The following is a 21,903-nucleotide window of genomic DNA, read 5'->3' as shown; positions in this document are numbered from 1 at the left end:
GGGCATGTTGGCGGTATATGCCCCAGGTGGAGCAAAAAGCTACAGCGTGATTATGGCAGAAAGAGAGAGAACTGTGTGACTCAAAAAGGCTAGGCCACTTGCCTGAAATGCTCTAGATAGAAATTGAGTCATATATGTGATTGTTTATTACTGTAAAATGTATACATGATTGGAAATTGCTTTGCTATTGTGAATAATTCATACATATAAATTGTAGAATGCTGAGGCCACAATAAATTCCATTCTGTATTGGATAACTGGTCATGTGTGAATATATACTGTGTATGGTCTGGACTCTGGACTGAAAGGAGAGTGCTGAAGTGCCACTTGCCCGTTTTGTAGTAAAGTCACCTTTTAGTGTTTATGTGGCATTAGTGAAAAAAAGGTTCATCTTTTTCAAATTTATTTTCCCTTAAGTACATAAGCCAATTTATCCATTGTAACCATATCCCAAATTTGTTGATCTCCCCTCCCAAGTAGAGCTCCACTGTCTTCTCCAAATTTGATGATACAACATGCCGCTAACAGTAGAGATTATACTAAAGCTAATAGTACTTTTAAAAATTGAGGTCATGGACCCCACCTCAGGCGAAATATATTCAAATCCATAGGAAATGCAATCTTTAGAATTTCACAGATCGTCTTGTGAACAGTGTTCCAGGATTTTTCAGCTTCCTTACATTCCCACAATGTATGTTGAAAAGTCCCAACAGTAGTGCATACTCTCCAACATAATGTTTTTTCACTCCTCATCTATTTATGTAGAATTTGAAGAGTTAAATATATCCTCATCATAATTTTAATTTGTATGCTTCTTAGTAAGGGAGGTTGAGCACTTAAATGTATATTGTCAGATCTAAGAACAAGTGTCATCTATTTGTTGTTCAGTACTTTATCTAAATCAATTATATATTCATATATTTATGTCTTAAATAAGAAGTCTGGATCTCTTGAAGAGCTTTATATAACTTGAGAGATCATCTTATGTTTTACGAATAGCACTTTCTTCCAATCCAATGTCATAATTGAAAATATTGAAACAATAATAGGAGAATACCTATAACACTCTCCATTCCAGACTGAGATCTAACAAGACGGTTGAAGTACATAGAAGAAATGAGAATACATCCTCTCTTTCTCTCAGTAGGTTAACGACTTTCTGCCCCATATCTTAAACAAATTACACTGGTCTCTGTAAGGCAAAAGGAGATACAAATCTTGAGGCACATTTTATTGCCCAGGTTTGTCCAAATCTTAAATAAAACACTGAGGAAGGGATGACCAGAACATTTCCTGGGTGAACTTCTATAGTCTATGTCCCAGAACTGGCAAAGAAAGACCAGGGTTAAGTATTTTATATACCACATTCATTGTTGGTTTAATCATGAATTGATAAGGATTGTGACATTTGGGCAGACTGGTTCATGTCTTTGTCTGTCATCATCTACTCATTTTCAAAGCAGATTGACGTCTCAAAATGGCCCCAAAATAGGTCCATCTGCCCAAAACCTCCAAATCAAGATTTTTGAAAGACAGAATTTGGATGTGTTCCACTGCAGTTTGTACAAGTAGCAAGAGGGCTTGTTAGAAGTGTGTTTTGGGCAAGACTAGGAAGGACCCCAAATTAGGGTGTTTTTCAGTGGTAATTGAATGGAAGAAACATTCCAGGCACAAAAGAAGGACTTTTTTTTTCTAGAACTGTTTCAAACACATCTATGGAACAAAAAAGTGCCCTGATTGAGTAGCTGGTCACTTGAGGGATGAAAGCATGACACCTCCTTCATCTCCTAGTGGTTATTGACTCTCTCCCACCCCCATAAGAAGTGAAAGTACAGTAGAGACCAGGATCTATGACAGCATCAAATATTGTGGCCATTCCTAACAGAGTAGCAAGCAAGTGTAAGGAGTAGCCTACTGGTTAGTGCAGTGGACTTTGAACAATGGCACCCAGGGCTAAATCCAACTTTAACTCTTTTATTTCTGTACAAATATGTGAACTCTCCTGGAACATAGAAATACCTACAGAACCTGAATTTATAAGACACCTGCAAGCATAATGGCTATTGTAATGGTATACCTCTAGGTACAGTAGGGTTTTATCTGTTCCTGGAGAGCTCACGATAACATATAAAGGGCATGGGTCCTGTTGTTTAAAGTCCACTACACTGATCACTAGGCTGCCCCTCTGCTCTGCAAAGTTGTCTGTGTACCCACTTTTGTATACATAATGCCAGATAGACGTTTTTATGCCTGCTTTTTTGGTGTACATATTTTGGATGTTTCATTTTGGAAAATGGCTGTTCATTTTGGACATTTTCAGCACAAAATGTCCTTATCACATATTGTTGAACAGGAAATCCCACATTTTTTCTGTTCAAAAAATGGCTTTGAGAAGGACTTTTTCTTTTTGACGTTATGAGTGGGACATCCAAATTCTGACTTGGATGGTTTTTTTTTTAAATGCTCTTTAACGTATATTACTATGTAACTATTTGATCAATAACACCTTATCCACATTGAACATCCCTTTAAAAGGTACATATGGTGAGAATAATTGAGCTTCTTGTTGAACCCAATGGCTTTATTCACTAAGGGGATCTTTTACAAAGGCACGGTAGCATTTTTAGTGTGCACTAAAGATTAGCATGTGCTAAATGCTAGAGACACCCATAGGAATATATGGGCATCTCTAGCATTTAGTGCACGCTTATTTGTATTGTGTGTTAAAAATGCTAGTGCACGTTAGTAAAAGGACCCCTAAAACCTTAATGGTTATGTATACTTTACTTCACAACTTTTGATTACATACCTCACTGAAGGGTACTTTTACTAAGCTGTGGTAAAAAGTGGCCTGCGGTAGTGTAGGCGCTTGTATTGGGTAGGTGCTGTGCCAGTTTTTACCGCATCTGCAAAAAAGGACGTTTTTAATGATAAGGGAAAAGGGCCTGCGGTAAAATTGAAACCAGCATGTGTCCAAAACTGGCCTGAACCTTAACACCACCCACTGATCTAGCGGTAAGGGTTCACACGCTTTATGCACGGTGACTGGTCAGTGCACACCAAGTGCCAATTACCACCGGAAATGACACATGTGGGAGGAAATAAATAAATCAGGTGGTATGGGCGCATGACAAATCTGAAATTACTGCCAATGGGCATGGTAGCCTGGCAGTAGTCTTGTTTTGGTACATGTTGCACGAGCGTAGCACCTAATGCACCTTTGTAAAAGGGTCCCCATGTTTGATGAAAGCAAGTTATATTGATTATTATTCCAACATCAATTTCAAATTTCAAGAAATCAATATTTTTTTCAAACTGTTACAAACTAAGATAAATGCTAATATGTACATGTTAACAAGCAACTGCTTCCATGACCACTTTCTGCCCATTCTCTGCCCCTGAAATGCACTCTCAAAAAATTACAAAAATAAAATACTGCACACTTAGCGAGTGCAGATGCAAAAAGTAATGCAAGATCAGAAGCATAGCCAGGTTGAGGGTGTGGGGAGAGCGAGAGCGGACTGCCAACAGCACCGGTGCTTAAGTTAAACACTACAGATCGTGTCAAAAATAGACGCTGGTGCCATCGGAAGTCCATTTGGGGGAGCGGCCGCTCCTCTGGTGACCTACCTAGCTATACCTCTGTGCAGGATGCTTTTGGCATGTCCTGTGTTATGCAATTTGTCCTGCATTAAGCAGAACCTCAGGTGACCTGACTTAGATGTCTAAATTCCAATTTGAACATCCTTTCCAAAAATGCTTCTCTGAATATCCCAACATTAAACCAAACTCTCAAAAGCTGCAACAGTATGATAGGTTGCTGAGAAAGGTCAAAGTATCATCTGCATAAAGCAGAATGGCATGTGTTTCCTGAATAGTATCATAATTTCTTATTGTAGCAGCCAGAGGCTCTGTAGTTATTGCAAAAAGAAGTGAGGATAAGGAACATCTCAGTCGTGTTTCTATTTGTAAAGAAAAACTTGATAAAGGCTAACTATCTATCACCATATATGCTATGAGGGACCTGCATAATGCTCCCACCCATGATAAAAAATCAGGACCATATCCTACTGCTGATAAGGGACAAAAAGGCGCTTCCATTCCACCATATCAAATGCATTTCTGTATCAAGAGTAAAAACACTTATTTGTCTCTCTCAGTTGCAAGTTTTATAATTATTATTAATCTGATGTCTGATGTTAACTGAGGTATATCTATTTTTAATAAAGCCTGTTTGATGAGGGTGGATTATCAGACTCAGAACATTTTGAATCTTATAATCTGTATTTAATAATGAGATGGGTCTATAATGGACTAAATATATCTTTTTTCTTTGGAATAGCAGATATATGAGTTGCATAACAGGTGGGAGGTAGTTCTAGGTAGTTGTAATCTCCTTATAAACATTCAGAAGAACCAGGCATAGGCGTAGTTTGACTGTTTCATTTGGGGGGGCAAAGGATGGGGCGGAGCATATTAGCATATCATTTGCATATATACATATGCAAATGAATATGCTAATATGGAGGAAGGAATTGAAATTTACAGGCAAAATATCACAGATGCACATTTCAAAAAGCTGACATATTTCAATTAATATATTCTGAATAAAATACTTTTTTACCTTTGTTGATCATTTAGTTTTTCTATTCGCTTTGGTCCCAGTGTCTTCTGTTTTATGCAGTGTCTTCTTTCCAGTAGGCTTCCCTCTGCTCCCCACCCACCCCTCCCAGTCCCATCCATCTCCTGCTCCTTCCCTCTGCTCACCTCATTTCCCAGTCCAATCCAATTCCTGGTCCTTCCCTCTGCTCCCCACCCACCCCTCCCAGTCCCATCTATCTCTTGCTCCTTCCCTCTGCTTCCCACCCCTCCCAGTCCCATCCATCTCCTGCTCCTTCCCTCTGCTTCCCACCCTCCCAGTCCCATCCAATTCCTGGTCCTTCCCTCTGCTCCCCACCCACCCCTCCCAGTCCCATCCATCTCTTGCTCCTTCCCTCTGCTTCCCACCCCTCCCAGTCCCATCCATCTCCTGCTCCTTCCCACTGCTTCCCAACCTCCCAGTCCCATCCATCTCCTGCTCCTTCCCTCTGCTTCCCACCCTCCCAGTCCCATCCATCTCCTGCTCCTTCCCTCTGCTCACCACCCCTCCCAGTCCCATCCATCTCTTGCTCCTTCCCTCTGCTTCCCACCCCTCCCAGTCCCATCCATCTCCTGCTCCTTCCCTCTGACCTCCTTTCCCAGTCTGATTTTGGATACTGCTAGGTTTTAATGATTGTATTTTTATTTATTGTAACTTCTTTGTATGTGTATTTTGGTACTGTAATTTTATTGTACATCACAAAGGACAATTTCATAAGCTGCTGTCTAAGTATGAATAAATAATATATAGTAGGTTTTCAAATAATTCTCAATGTTGATGTTTGTATTAGTCACACATGAAGTCATTTATAATGCTTGGCATTATAGTGCAAAGAAGTGCTCAGTCATCGTTGCTATAGTATCCGTAACAAGGCTTTTTCTGTTTGTGTTTTGTGCATTCTAAATATATCTTTGTGAGGGTATAGTTAATAATTTGTTCTTATTTTATTATAAAATTAAGAAATTTATGAAAACCCTAAAAGTAGCTGAAAGAAGTTTACACTAAACACAGAATCTGATACACATTCATGTTAACAATGCAATGACATACAGTAATAATAATTGAAAGGCATATACTAATACAAAAGGAAGGAAAGGAACAAACAAAAAAAAAAGAGAAAAAAATATAACATTTTCTATGTAATAATTATTGCTTATTTGGGAGTCCACTGCATTAAGGCTGCGGATGATAACATAGGCTGAGGCAACACACTTGGGCACTTGGGGGGGGGGGGGGTAAGAATTGAAGGAGGTTGGTGGGTGTTGGGGAGGAAGGGACAGTAAGGATTATGTGAGCATAAGGTCATAGGACTCTGAAAGGACAGCTGAGTAGGGTACTAACGGGAGTGACAAGGAATGATGGCTAGTGAGGTGAAGGATGGGGGAGGAGTCAGCAAGGTCAGTCAATCAGAGGATGAGGACTATTGACAGGCAGCGGGTTGTTAAGATTGTGCGGTGATTGGAAAGGATAGCGGGTGAAGGGAGTAGCAGCTTTTGGCTGATTTTTTCTGTAGCATATTGTTCCATGCTTTTTTCTTCAAGTTCAGGCCTCGGATGCTGTTTGCTGTTCTTCTGGTTGTGTTGGGCAGGAGTTCGGTATCTGCCAGCCTCGAAGAAGTTGCTGTCTTTGAATCCCGGTGCAGGATGATTTGTGGTAAGCTTTGCAGGGTGAGTAGAGCAGTGTCTGTTTCTGGATTTTCTTGGGGTTCTAAAGGTTTCATTCCTTCCTTGGGATATTTTTGAGAGGGGGTTTTCTTTTATTGCTGGGGTGGGGGATAAGAAATCTGATGATGGGACAGGGGGCAAAAAGAAGGGGACAAATAAGGTGCACAAAACCATATTTAATTGTTAATTGGGTATTTCATATGTTTGCAGATGTGCTGGGAACAGCAAAACCTGCATTGTACCTGGGCTTACTGAGGTATTCAGATCTATTTTTGAGGGCCTTTAAAACTTATGGTGGGTGGTCATGGTTAAACTATGAGGAACAGTTTTGTAAGTGTTTGGTCAAGGATATATCGGACTTGTGGGGTTTTTGCAATGTGGATTTTTAGGTGACGGACATGCCCCCAACCCTCTGTTTCCATGGTTGGTGTCAGGCAGGTCATCCCTCCAAGTCTATCTTGGGCTGGTGGCCAACCAGGCAAAGTTGAGGCCAAATTCTGTTTTGCCTACAATGCTGGTTGATGTGAGCGGGTCTCCTGTCAGTTCCACTATCATTGCAGTCACTGCATCAGTGGTCACCTGGATTTTTTGGTGTATGCCCATCGATGTCTGGGGTGGAGGTGCGGCTGAGCGATCAGGTACTTCACCTTCCTCCGGATTGCCAAGGCAAGGCACCGTCGTCCATTAATCTTGGGGTGCTGTGGGATAGGTTAGAGTCTTATCCCTCACTGTCAGATGTGCAGCTTTTATGGGCTGGGGTTTCTATGGGGTTTCTTATTCCATTTGCTGGACAACCTTTATTTCATTGGTCTTATAATGCCTCATTGATGATGTCTGAATGGGGCGAAGAGTAAAAGGGGCGATCAGGGAAGACAAAGCCGTAGCAGAGAGATTAAATTAATTCTTTGCTTCGGTCCTCACCGAGGAAGATTTGGGTGGGATACCGGTACCAGAAATGGTATTCGAAGCTGACGAGTCAGAGAAACAATTAATTCTCTGTAAACCTGGAGGATGTACTGATAGAACTGAAAAATGAACTTGCGGAGCTAATGTTAGTAATTTGTAATTTAACCTTAAAATCAAGCGTGCTACCGGAAGATTGGAGGGTGGCCAATGTAATGCCAATTTTTAAAAAAGGTTCCAGAGGAGATCTGGGAAATTATAGACTGGTGAGTCTGATGTCAGTGCCGGAGAAAATGGTAGACACTATTATACAGAACAAAATTACAGAGCATATTTAAAAGCATGGATTAATGAGACAAAGTCAACATGGATTTAGTGAAGGGAAATCTTGCCTCATCAATCTACTATATTTCTTTGAAGGGGTGAATAAACATGTGGATAAAGGTGAGCCAATTGATATTGTGTATCTGGATTTTCAGAAGGTGTTTGACAAAGTACCTCATGAAATACTCCAGAGGAAATTGGAGAGTCATGGGATAGGAGGTAGTGTTCTATTGTGGATTAAAAACTGGTTAAAAGATAGAAAACAGAGAGTAGGGTTAAATGGTCAGTATTCTCAATGGAGAAGGGTAGTTAGTGTGGTTCCCCAGGGGTCTGTGCTGGGAACGCTGCTTTTTAACATATTTATAGATGGGAGTAACTAGTGAGGTAATTAAATTTGCTGATGACACGTGGAGGGGCATAATCGAATGTCGCCGGTGAAATAGGTCGCTAGTGATCTATTTTGGCGGCGGCGCAACAGCTGGCTGGAACCATATTTTCGAAAAAGATGGCCGGCCATCTTTTTTTTTATAATACGGTTTAGCCCGGTCAAATGCCAGAGTTTGCCGGGTTTGAGATCGCCGGTTTTGTTTTTCAGCGATAATGGAAAAAAATGCCAGCCATCTCAAACCTGGCGAAATCCAAGGCATTTGGTCATGGGAGGAGCCAGTATTTGTAGTGCACTGGTCCCCCTGACATGCCAGGACACCAACCGGGCACCCTAGGGGGCACAAATGTTTAAAAAATACACAAATATCTCCCAGGTGCATAGCTCCCTTACCTTAGGTGCTGAGCCCCTCAAATCCCCCCCAAACCCATCCCCACAACTCTACACCATTACTATAGCCCTTATGGGCGAAGGGGGGCACCTACATGTGGGTACAGTGGGTTTTGGGGGGTTGGAGGGCTCAACACTTAGCATCACAAGTGTAACAGGTGGGGAAGGTGGACCTGGATCTACCTGCCTGGAGTGCACTGCACCCATTAAAAACTGCTCCAGGGACCTGCATACTGCTGTTAGGGAGCTGGGTATGACATTTGAGGCTGGCATAGAGGCTGGCAAAAAAGTGTTTTATTTTTATATTTTTCATGTGGGAGGGGGTTGTCGACCTCTAGAAAAGTGTGGAGAGGTCATCCCCCATTCCCTCCGGTGGTCATCTGGTCAATTGGGGCACCTTTTTGAGCCTTGGTCGTGAAAATTAAAGGACCAAGTAAACCCGGCGAAATACTGATTAACGCCGCTTTTTTTCCATTATCCGTAAAAGCCGGCCATCTGGTAGCCACGCCCATGCCCACCCATGTCCCGCCTTCGCTTCTCCGCTGACACGCCCCCTTGACACGACGATGGGAAAGCAGCGATGGTGTCAAAAACGCCACTTTTGATTATACCGATTTTGCCGCTTTTGCGAGATCGCCGGCCATCTCCCGATTTATGTCGGAAGATGGCCGGCGATCACTTTCGAAAATAAGCCTGAAAGTTATTCAAAGTTGTTAAATCGCAAGAGGATTGTGAAAACTTACAAGAGGACCTTACGAGACTGGGAGACTGGGTGTCTAAACAGCTGATGACATTTAATGTGAGCAAGTGCAAAGTGATGCATGTGGGAAAGAGGAACCCGAATTATAGCTACATCATGCAAGGTTAGGAGTCGCAGACCAAGAAAGGGATCTAGGTGTCATCGTTGATGATACGTTGAAACTTTCTGCTCAGTGTGCTGCTGCAGCTAAGAAAGCAAATAGAATGTTAGGTATTATTAGGAAAGGAATACGTTATAATGCCTTTGTATCATTCCATGGTGTGACCACACCTCGAATATTGTGTTCAATTCTGGTCGCCGCATCTCAAAAAAGATATAGTGGAATTAGAAAAGGTGCAGAGAAGGGCAACAAAAATGATAAAGAGGATGGAACGACTTCCCTATGAGGAAAGGCTAAAGTGGCTAGGGCTCTTCAGCTTGGAGAAAAGGCGGCTGAGGGGAGATATGATAGAGGTCTATAAAATAATGAGTGGAGTTGAACGGGTAGATGTGAAGCGTCTGTTCATGCTTTCCAAAAATACTAGAACTAGGGGGCATGCGATGAAGCTACAAAGTAGTAAATTTAAAACGAATCGGAGAAAATATTTCTTCACTCAATGTAATTAAACTCTGGAATTCGTTGCCAGAGAATGTGGTAAAGGCGGTTAGCTTAGCCGAGTTTAAAAAAAGTTTGGACGGCTTCCTAAAGGAAAAGTCCATAGACCATTATTAAATTGACTTGGGGGAAAATCTACTGTTTCTAGGATAAGCAGTATAGAATGTTTTGTACTTTTTTGGGATCTTGCCGGGTTTTTGTGACCTGGATTGGCCACTGTTGGAAACAGGATGCTGGGCTTGATGGACCTTTGGTTTTTCCCAGTATGGCAATTCTTATGAACTTATGTACTTATGTACTTATCTTGATGTAGTTCAGAGAAGTTGCAGCATTAATTGCAGTTGGGCCTTTTTAGCGGACCTTTCCTGGTACTTCATTTGCTAGATTTTGTTGTGTCACTGTTAGATGTGATTCTAAAGAAGGAACCTGGGAAGTTTTGCTTGATTCACAACTTAACGTGTCAACTCCTTCATTGACCCAAAATTGTGCATGCTCAAATATGCGTTGTTTGACGAGGCTGTGGATCTTTTCAATTCCTTGTGTCTTGGGGTGTTACTGGCAAAGGTGGATATTGAGTCAGTTTTCACTTACTACCGGTGCATCCCAACTCATTTCATCTGCTGGGGTTTTGTTTTGATGGAGTGTATTTTTATGATACATGTATGCCGATGGGGTATGTAATTTCTTGCACCTGTTTCGAGACATTTGCAACTTTTGTCCATTGAGTGGTTCACTAAGTCAGCAGCTGTGAAGCAATTGTCCACTAGTTGGATGATTTTCTTTTTGGAGAGTCCGCTGCCTCGGATCCATGTGACAGCTGTTGAAAGCTTTTTAGTATGTGGTACATAACTTGGGGATTCTGTTGGATGAAGGGAAAATGAAGGAGCTGAGTACTTTCTTGATATTTGTGGGTATTGAATTGGACACTTTGCATATGGAGTCTAGGTTACCATTAAGCAAGGTTGAGGCATTGCCTGCTGCCATTTTGGTGGCTAGTAGGTGTAGGATGTTGCCAGTTAAGGAAATTCAGTCTTTTTTGGGCCACTTAAATCCCCATGGGTTGGATTTTTGCTGGTGTTTGGTGCTCTTGTCTTCTGGGTTGCAAAGCAAATATTTTCTGGTACATGCCTGATACGAGAGAACTTGCTGTTGTAGCATTGTTTTTTAGTTGACTTCAATGGTGTGTGGGTGTGGCAACAACCTCCGGTGGCCAATGTTGATCTGCAGTCATTAACAGATGCCTTTGGGGGGGGGGGTAGCTTCTGTGCTTATTTTCAAGGTTCTTGTTGTGTGGAATCTTGACCTGTGTGGTGGCGGGAGTGGGGTTTCTGTCAGAGTATTGCATTCTTGGAACGTTTCCCAGTATTGGTGGCATTGGTAATTTGGGGGGATCTGCTGGTAAACAAGCTAGTTATCATCTTTTTGGATAACATTGCAATGGTGCAGGCACTTAACCATCAATCAGCTCACTCTTCTGCTCTGGTGTGCCTGATTGTATTGCGCTGTTTACACCTTATTGTCACTGTGTTGCCTGAGCATGTTCTAGGTGTGGTTAATGAAATCACTGATGCCCTTTCTCAGTTTCAGTGGTATTGGTTCTGGGCACTCACCCTAGCAGCCGATCCGGTCACAACACGGATGCCTTGAAGTTATAGACCAGCCTTTTGGACTTAATTAGGATCTCTTGAAGAATGTGTTGGTGCCCAAAACCTGGAGATTTTATTGTGTGGGCTGGCGATGGATTTTGTACTTTGCTGTTGCTACTTGCAGTGAGTCTGTGATGTTCCCTATTTCTGTACAGCTGCTTGTGAATTTCCTTCATTTTGCACACTTTGAGCATTGGTCTTTGGCCATGGTAAATCAGTCTTTGGCTTGTATAGCCTTTCTTTCTAAGCTGGCTGGCTTTTGGATCCTACTGGGGTATTTCTTATTCGGAAATTGCTGTGTGGTTATGCCTGGTCTGGGGCTGCTGCCCAGGCTGGCTGGTTGTGCTGTCCAATTCTTCATGATGCTTTGGTGGCACTTAGTACTGGTCTGAGTGGTGTTTGTTTTTTTAAGTATGAGTGTCTACTTTTTCAGTTGGCTTTTGCAGTCTTTTCCTAGTCAACATATCCTTAGTATTCTCAAAAGTATCCAATACTGGACAGAGAAGTAGTATATCATCAGTGTAGAACATAATCAGAACTCCAAGCAATGTCAGAATCTCACCTAGTGGCTTCATATAAACATTAAATAGTAAAGGGGACAAAGGTGACCCTTGGAGAACACCACAGCCAGGTAGCCAAGAAACTGGTATAACTTCATTCTCCTGAACCCTATATGATCTTCTCCATAAGAACTCTTCAAACCATAAATCATCTTGCCAGCAATATCTAACTCACTGAGTCTATATAGCACCAGTGAGTGATCTATAGTGCCAAAGGCTGCTGAAATATCAAACTGTAAAAGAACAGCCTGACCACCCTTATTCAAGATATCCTTAATCTCAGTGGTCAATGTCAGTAACAGTGTCCCAGTACTATATAATGGGTGGAATCCATGTTGAGAATAATGTAACAAATCATTATTAAAAATGAAATCATGCAATTGTTGATAGACTACAAACTCCAACAGTTTAGCTAGCCAAGGTATGCTAGCTACTAGTTTTTAATGATCAATTATAGTTAAATCTACCCCATAGGATTTAGATAAGGGGATAAGACATCTCAGAAATAGAATCAGGACAGCAGCCCTTATTCAAAAGAGAGAATATTGCATGAGTTTGGTTGTTAAGGATTTAATAAAGCTGTGGCCAATTCATTTGTCATTTGGTTTTACTTGACTTGGAGTCAAGTGTGTTCTTTGTGAGTTGCTATCAATGATTGATGTGAAAGTATATGTGTGTGAATGCAGATGTTAGGGAGCCCACTACCTTAAGGCTGCAGAATGACAACATGGACTGAGGCAACACACTTGGGGGGGGGGGGGGTCTTACTGGAGGAGTAGGTAAAAATTGAAGGGGTTGGTAGGTGGGGGGATGAGGAGGAAGGGACAGTAAGTATCAGGTGAGCATAAGGTCATAGGGAGCTGAAAGGACAGATGAGTAGGGTTGCAACAGGAGTGACAAGGAATGACGGCAGGTGAGGTGAAGGACTAGGATAGGATATGAGGATGGGGGAGTAGTTAGCAAGGTCGGTCAATTAGGAGATGAGAACTGTTGTCGGGCAGCAAGTTGTTGGGGTTGTGTGGTGAGTGGAAAGGATAGTGAGTGAAGAGAGTAGCAGCTGTATGGCTGATCCCGCCCACCCTCCTTTTTTGGAAGTAGTATGATTCTCTGGTGCCTGTGGGTGCTTGTATGTGTGTTGGAGGTTCCGTGGTGAGGGAGGGTGCCTGGGAGGAGGAGAACGGTCACAGTTTTCTGAAGGGGGAGGCAGTATAGGAGAGTCATGGGGGGACAGAAGCAGTACTGAAATCAATTTTATGTTAGTGGATTATTGTTTTGTGGGTTGGAACTGACGTGGGCATTACTGCCATGAGAGTTCATGTGACTCGGTGACACCGCGGGTCTTGCTACGAATGAGATTTGTTGCTGTTTGTTTATAGTTATGTTGGAAGGCTAGTTCATTATCAACTAGCTGGTGGGGTGTTTGAAAATTGTTCTTTGGGCAGTTTGACTTTGTTACATGGATATTATGCTGATGCTGAGAAAGAAAGTCACATGAGTTTGGTTGTTAAGGGTTTAATAAAGCTGCAGCCAATGCATTTGCCATTTGGTTTTACTCGACTTGGAGTCAAGCGTGTTCTTTGTGACTTGCTGTCAATAATTGAAGTGAAAGTCGTTCAGTTTTTGTTAATTATTCAAGATGCAGCAGGATTCAAGCAAATGGTGAAAATCAAAATAGAAGTTAAAAACAAGATTGGAATTATTTCCCAAAAGTGGCCAAACATGTCCTGACTGAGGCACAAAGGTATTAGGTGGCAGTACAGGTAGAAAAGAGATGTTGATTGCAAAATATTTTCTAGAAACAAGAACAATAAATACAAAATGAATAAAATGAGCTAAAGTATACTGCTTAGTATTAGCGATAGAAAATGTGGGCAGATAATTTAAGAAGACAATTGATAATCAGAGTAGAATGCAGGCTTTTGTTGTAAATAATGCAATACTAGCACTTATTCCCAGTGGGATTGATTCACTAAAATTCTTTTCAATCTTTAGATAGAGAATAATGAGATAAAACCTCCAGAACTGAATACCAATAGTAAAAAAAAAAAGCAGATACTAATACAAAGACATGAAAATATTTTTAATGGCTTGAAAAAACAAAGATATTTTGAAAGTGCCAGAAGAGAAGCTGCTATCAATACATCATTATTGTTGCCCACTGCACTAATGCCCAGTGAAGCAACACATTTGAAATAGATAAATATTCATAATTTATTTGTATGTTTGCTATCCACAACTCCCATTACTTTTTATGGGAATGACTGACATATTTGATAAATTGTGAAAAACTTGCATGTAGTGTGTTTGTTATGTTATTTTGATAGAATGCATTCAAAGAACAATACATTAACAAGTTAAAATGATATGGACAGTAACATTTTTAGTTCAGTTTGTTCAGTTCATCTTAAAACTGGATTATTCAAACTATTTGAATCTTTTTCTTCCATTAAATGTGGCAAATTATTCATAAGAACATAAGGCGAGCCATACTAGGTCAGACCAATGGTCCTTCTAACCCAGTATCCTGATTCCAGCAGTGGCCAATCCAGGTCACAAGTACCTGACAGAAACCCACATTCCATGTTACCAATCCCAAGGCAAGCAGTGGCTTCCCAATGTCTGTCTCAATAGCAGACTATGGACTTTTCCTCCAGGAACTTGTCCAAACCTTCTTTAAACCCAGATATGCTAACCGCTGTTACTACATCCTCTGGAAAAGAGTTCCAATGTTTAACTCTTCATTGAATGAAAAAGTATTTCCTCCTTTAACAATGGGATTTTTACTCAGACTTATAACTTGCTGGCAGCCATCTGTCACAGAAGTAAAAGCACTTCAATATATCAAAGACCGGATTCTACAAAGTGTGCTCAAAATTTGGCCCTGGAAAAGATAGGCACTAAGTGTGATTTTATAAAGGGTGCACATACTTTATAGAATCACATTTAGCGCCAATTCCTGCACCTAAACTTTAAGTACCAGACATAGTCTTGCTAAAATTCAGGTGTAAATAATGGCATCCAAGTCGGGCACACTGATGTTTTGGAATACCCCTGTCACATCCATGGCTATGTCTCCTTTGAGATATGTGCTATGAGAATTTGATGCACTGTCATATAGAATACTGTGTGCAAATTTGGGTGTGCAAATCTGGATGCCATATAGAATCTAGGAGCAAAAGTGCAATTATATAATCTAAATGTCTGCATTTACATGCCCCTTGCAAATATAAATGCTAGCACTTGTGCACATAAGTGTACATTTACTCACTAGTGTCATTGGGTGCCGAAGTGCTATGTAAGTGTGTAAGTTAGACAGCACATAAATGCAAGGGGACATAAACAGAGGAGCATGCTAGCACTGACTATGTTCACTCATGTGAGCACTAGTATTCTATTCATTTAAGTGTGCAAGTGACATTTCACTTTAAGAACACTGTTATAGAATGAGGGGATAAAAGTATTCAGTTTCTTAACTTGCACATGTACTTGCTAACATTTACACTAGTCCTTAAGCTGATGCAAGTGCTACTGCTGACATGTACACATGTCTTTTCAAGGTCAGGGGTCATGTTTCTGATATACCACCTTTTTTTTTTTTTTAAACCAAAGCAGTTTACATATATTATTACATGCAGGTGCTATTCTGGCTCTAGTGGGCTCATAATCTTAAGTTCTTGTAGCTGGAGCAATGGAGGGTTAAAGTGTCCTTTTACTATGGTGTGCTGAAAAACGGTCTGCAGTACTGCAGGTGTGGGTTTTGGGTGCACACAGATCCATTTTTCAGCACGCCTGTAAAAAAGGCCTTTTTAAAATTTTTGCTAAAAATGGACGTGCGGCAAATTCAAAATTGTTACGCGTCCATTTTGATTCTGAGACCTTATTGCCAGCCATTGACCTAGCGCTGAGGTCTTATGCAACAACTATGTGGTAATGACCTATGCGCATTAAATGCCACTTGGCATGTGTCTGATATGCGTGTCTGAAAATAAAAATATTTTTTGGACATGCATATGGGACGCATGCCAAATGGAAATTACCGCAAAAGCCATGCAGTAGCTGGGCAGTAATTCCATTTTGGCATGTGTTGGGTGCATGTAGACGCTTACGCAGCTTAGTAAAAGGGCCCCTAAGTAACTTACCCAGGGTCACAAGGAGCTGCAGTGGGAACTGAAAACAGTTCCCCAGGTTTTCAGCCCATTGCACTATTAGGCTACTCCTACACATCTGCAATGGTATTGTACATAGTCAAGAAGGTGCATACTTAACTTTATAAAACAAGTATAAATGTTTGTTACCTAGATGATGTGGCTTTATAAAATTAACCTGCAAATGTGAAATGACAATGGTGTAAAGGGCACTGACATTGGCACAAAGACTCCAAGGCACCATGAGAAGGACACAGTGGTACAAACAATGGAATTAAGATTCCAGGCACCAGAAAAGGTGTAAAGCAGAACTGATATTGGCAGGAAGACCCCAAGGTATCATGAATGGTACAAAACAACATCAACATTGCTATGGAGACCGCTAGGCACAGAAGGAAATCAAAACAGCTTTAATACTGACAGAAAGATCCCAAAGCAATGATGATGAAAAGGTTGGACTTTGGTTTTCAGTGGCTGGGAGGTTATTACACAAAGACTGGGCCTTTGCGTTTCAGTGGCAGGTCAGCACTGGAATGACATCAATTTTCAAGATTTCCTGAAGTAATTTGGTGCACAAAACTTATTCACCTATGAAGAAATAGTATCCTGGAGGGCACTTAGTAATTGGGAGTGAAGGATAAAAATTTAAAAGTCTTCACAGAAAATGTAATACAACAGTACCGACAATAGTGAAATTGAAAACTGGTTACCAAGAAAGGTACAAAGCAGGCAGATGAGGAATTTATGCTCAAAGTCACTCATTACACAGTATGTCAACTGAAGGCATAGTTAGCATGATCACTAGAGATGTGTGAGCAATGTTAGCAAGAGGCAGGCATGCAGAGAATGTAGAAGGGTGCAGCAGATGTTTTGCTGGGAAAGGCTAAAGCGCTAGGGCTCTTCAGCTTATAGAAGAGATGTCTGAGGAGAGATATGATAGAGGTATATAAAATACGGAATGGAGTGGAACAGGTTGATGTGAATCGCTTGTTTACTCTTTCCAAAAATACTAGGACTAGGGGGCACACAAAGAAGCTACTAAGTAGTAAGTTAAAAACAAATCAGAAAGAATATTTCTTCACTCAATGAGTAATTAAACTCTGGAATTTGTTGCCAGAGAATGTGATAAAAGCAGTTAGCTTAGCAAAGTTTAAAAATGGTTTGGATAATTTCCTAAAAGAAAAGTCCATAAGCCATTATTAAGATGGATTTGGGAAAATCCACTGCATATCCACTGTTTTACTCTTCTGAGATCTTGCCAGGTACTTGTGACCTGGATTGGCCACTGTTGGAAACAGGATACTGGGCTTGATGGGTCTTCGGTCTGTCCCAGTATGGTAATGCTTATGTTCTTATATTCTTAAGCTTCCCAGTAATGTTGGTATGAGGTAGCTTAAAAAGTAAAACTTGCAGTCCAAGTATAAAACAAAACATAATTAGATCCACTGCCTTTCAATGTCTGTTCATGACAAATCCTTGAAACTATTTGTAGTTTCCTATGCAACATTAACAGGAATAGCAGGCAAATTCCAAAGAAGGAGGGGCAGGCACATCAATCACTCAGCAAACTCCAAGAGGACCACCTCAATGTCAGGTCAACAAACCTTGACTGGCTGACATCCCCTTGCCCTCGTTCCTTGATTTGAAATGTTTTATTTCTTCTCTGTCTTGAAAGGTCTTGGACTCCTTGAGCTATATCTCAGCTTTCTCTACTCCAGTTACTTCTGTTGGACATTCCACTTCCTGCTAAGACCATAGATGATTTTTTTAAGTGATACTGTTCAGGAAGAGAGGAATGTCTGCCTTACAATTTATCAATAATATATTTCTATTTTTGTGATTCTCTGTGGGAGCAAAGATAGACCTGGATAGCATTAAATATTCTTTAAATTTTATCCAATTGTGCTTTGAGCTGAGCAATAACCATATCAGGCCAGATAAGTGCAATTTTTAGGACATCACAGCAGGAGCAACTTGATGTTTTGGTTCAATGCAATCCCATATTTTGATGCCCCGAGTACAATATACTTTTTGTATAATGGTTCTCAAAAAAACAATTTCCCCAGCCTTATTGGTTGAGATTTTCCCTGTTTTGTTTGTCTTGTGGATTTGGGGACAAGGATGAATTATTTGAAGTTTGGGGTGCAATTCCAAAGTTTTTAGTGATGTTAGGATTTTTTGTATTTAATGTATATTTTTGTTGTACTCCACAAAGAACAGCAGTAGTGATTCCTGTGTGGGTATACCAACAAATCCCATTCAAAGTGAATGGACTTTGTCAACAATGCTTTGCCAGGAATTGCTAGCGGGGTTTAGTAAAAGGGGCATCAAATATTCGGGCTGACCACCGACCACAGGAGTTAGCCAGGCTCCCTCCCATGGTCTGAATATCAGCCTTTCTATGTATTAAAGGCTTAATAGAAGAGCCCCTCTGTAAGTAAATTTCAGAGTGTGGGGGCTACTCCTGAGAAGGCTCACTGACAGGTATCACATTGCACAATTTCTTTTAATGAGAGTACAGATAGTGATGCTCCTTAAGAGGACCTTAGAGGTCTCAAAGGTGTGTAAAGGGCTAACCTATTCCTTACGTACTTTGGCCCATTTTATCTGAGGACCTTGAAAATCAGAGTTTTAAATTTAGCATTGTAAGGTACTGGCAGCCAGTGCAGTTTTTGCAGGAAGGGTGTGATGTGGTCACACTACTTCTAGCCTTCTATCAGCCGTGCAGCAGCATTCTGAATTAGTTGGAGCAGATACAAACTCTTTTTGGTTTGACCAGTGTACAGGGCATTACAGTAGTCTAGTCATGATGCTATCATGGCATGGACCACTATGGTGAGACTTATCAATATATGGAGATAGATTTCATAGCTTCCCCAGGTGACAGAGGCAATTTTAAAAGTTTTTTTTTTAATTTGTGGGAGCTATGAATCTAGCATTATCTCCAAATTCCTGACCTGTGATTTTAGGGAGAATTCATACTTCCCAACAGGTATTATAAAGTCATGCATTTGTCCACTTGTGTTAGGTACCTACCCAAAGAATCTCTGTTTTGCTTGGGTTCAGGCAGAATGTGTTGTAGTTTGCCCATTCTTAAGCTGCTGTTAGACAGGCAGACAGTTTACTCAAGGCTGTGGGTAGATTTGGTTCAATGGGTATGAGTAGTTGCACATCATCAGCATAGATATATAATTTTGCATCCATTGACTGAACCCACCCAGACAGTTTGGATCCCTGTGGCACCCCACAGTTCAGTGCCTGAGATAATGATGTGCTGTTGTTGAACAGAACTGAACTGATTTTTGTTTGTGTGACAAATAGGATTTGAACCATGTAAATAGTGTGCCACGGATACCTGTTTCTACCAGCCTTGTAAGCATGATATTATAATCCATAATGACGAAGGCTGCTGAGAAATCCAGCAACACTAACACTGAGGCGGATACCCTGTAACGGTTTCTGTACAGATCAAGAAGGGACACAAGAACTATCTCTGTTCCATACCCAGCTCTGAAGCGAGAATGACACGGATCTAACCAATTAGTTTCAATTAGCTAGTCATTGAGTTGAATGCAGACTGTTCTATAAATTTTGCCAAGAAAGGAACGGGGTCGGTAGTTTTCAAGTTTGTCCTGGTCATGGGAGCTCTTTTTTAGAAGGGGGAATGCCACTGCTGATTTTAGTGTTGTTGGCAGCTGCCCTTTCACAAGAGAGGAGTTAACTATTTTAGTGACCCCTTCAATTAGGTCTATGCTTGCTCTTTGTTCTATCTTTTCTAGGCAGGGGTCAAGAGAGCAAGTTGTAGGCAGCAGACCTTTAAGGATTTTTCAAGAGCTTCCTCTGTGACCAGGTTGAATGAGTTTCAGATGGCTGTGCATGGTGGGGGAGCGAGAGTGTCCTCCTCATTAGTTGGTGGGAGCTTTGATGGGACTGTCTGTAGGTCCTGATGGAAACCTTTAATTATGTTGGCAAAGTATAAGGCAAAATCATTGCTGGTTAGTTGTGACTGAGAAGGCTGGTTCTGTTGTGGATATGTGGTAGGCTATTATAGTTTCTTGGTTGAATTTGCAGCCTGTTCAATATGTTATATATATATTTTTCAAAATTATTTTAAATTTTGTGATTCATTTTTTCATCAAATAAAAGGTGTGGCCATGGGAGCCACTGTAGCTCCCACGGTAGCATGCCTATATATGAATGACGTGGAAGAACAACTAATATACCCATCTAATTATTTTGAAGGAGTTTTGACCTGGTTGCGTTATATAGATGATATACTGCTGATTTGGAGTGGTTCAGAGGAGTCACTGGAGGAATTTTTGAAATACCTAAATACGATTAATGCACATATTAAATTTATGCATCATATTGGCGGCCATACCGTTAATTTTTTGGATGTGAATATTAGTGTGGATAAGGGTAGGTTTACTACTAAAGCATTTCGCAAAGATACAGATAGGAACACTATTCTTCATTATCGTAGTCATCATCCACAAGCGTTAAAAAATAGCATTCCTGCCAGTCAGTTATTACGAATTCGTAGACTAAGCAGTTCTCGTGATGAATTTAAATCTCAAGCCAGTCAGATGGTAGAAAGGTTTGCTGAACGAGGTTATCCTAAAAAAATTTTGAGAAAAGCTACAAAAAGAGCTTTTAATTTTCATAATGAATGGTGTCAATCTAGGAAACAAAAATCAAACCAAGACCCATTAACATGTGTTCTGCCGTATACTCAAAGATCTGATGAGATTGTTCAGATCATTAAAAAACATTGGCCAATACTTACCATCCATGAGGAATTTAAAAATAATCCACGTTTTGCCTTTTCTAGAGGTATAAATTTGGGTGAGTTTTTGAGCCCCAATAAGAATTGGATAGCTGTTAATGATAAAAACACTGGTGGTCATGGGATATGTGGTCATTGTGTTTACTGTAAATTTGCGATGCAAGTTCAATTTGTGGAAATCCCTCACTCTAATGGTAAGAAATATACACTGAGAGACATCTTAGATTGTGACACAAAAAATTGTATTTATGGTATCCAATGCCCATGTAAGCTTTGGTATATTGGCCAAACAACTCAGAAAATTAAAGTAAGAATTGCTCAACATTTGAGCAGTTTACGTACAGGTCGTAAGGAGGCTCCTATTGTTACTCATTGGCAATCAAAGGGTCACAATATCCAAGATTTGCGGTTTGTAGTACTTGGTCAAGTTAAACCTAAGAATGGGGGTAATATTCCTTTAATGCTGCTACGTAGGGAGCAGCGTTTGATTTTCAGGTGGGACACGGTTACGCCTCACGGTCTTAACAAGGAAATAGAATGGCTGAGCCTCTAATTAGTGATGGATAAATACTGAATCCCGATACAGGTTTATACGCATGTGTGGGCGTCTTGAGTGACGATCCAACAAATGACTGGTCTCGAGTGCCCAACAGTCTGCGATAGCCGGTAAGCATGGTTTTTTCGTTTTAGAAATATGGAGAATGTATAATAGAGAATGAATTATATATTGTTGTTCATTTAGATTGCGACCCCTGAAGACGCTCTGAGGAGCGAAACATGTACGTGTAGGGTCTTGGTGAAAAAGAAAAGAAAATGCAGCGTTATATTTAACCAATGAAGTCTTCATACTTCTAACTACGAGGGAGAGTGCAAGTAGTTATGTGCCAGTATGTGACTGAATTAAGATGGTGAAAATTACGAAGAATTTTAGAAGATATATGATTTTGGAATAAATTATTTTGTGGACATTTTTGCTCATTAAGTGGAGTAACAGTGGACTCATTTTTTCACAATGGAAAGTTGGTGATATCGGAATGATACAAGGTTGTGGACAACTTAAAGTGATTGAGTTTGTGGAAATTTAAACACTGGATTCGTGAACTATT

Source organism: Microcaecilia unicolor, chromosome 2 (genome assembly GCF_901765095.1).
Source record: "Microcaecilia unicolor chromosome 2, aMicUni1.1, whole genome shotgun sequence".
Lineage (NCBI taxonomy): Eukaryota > Metazoa > Chordata > Amphibia > Gymnophiona > Siphonopidae > Microcaecilia > Microcaecilia unicolor.
The sequence above is the reverse complement of the archived record's forward strand: the minus strand, read 5'-3'. Positions refer to the sequence as shown.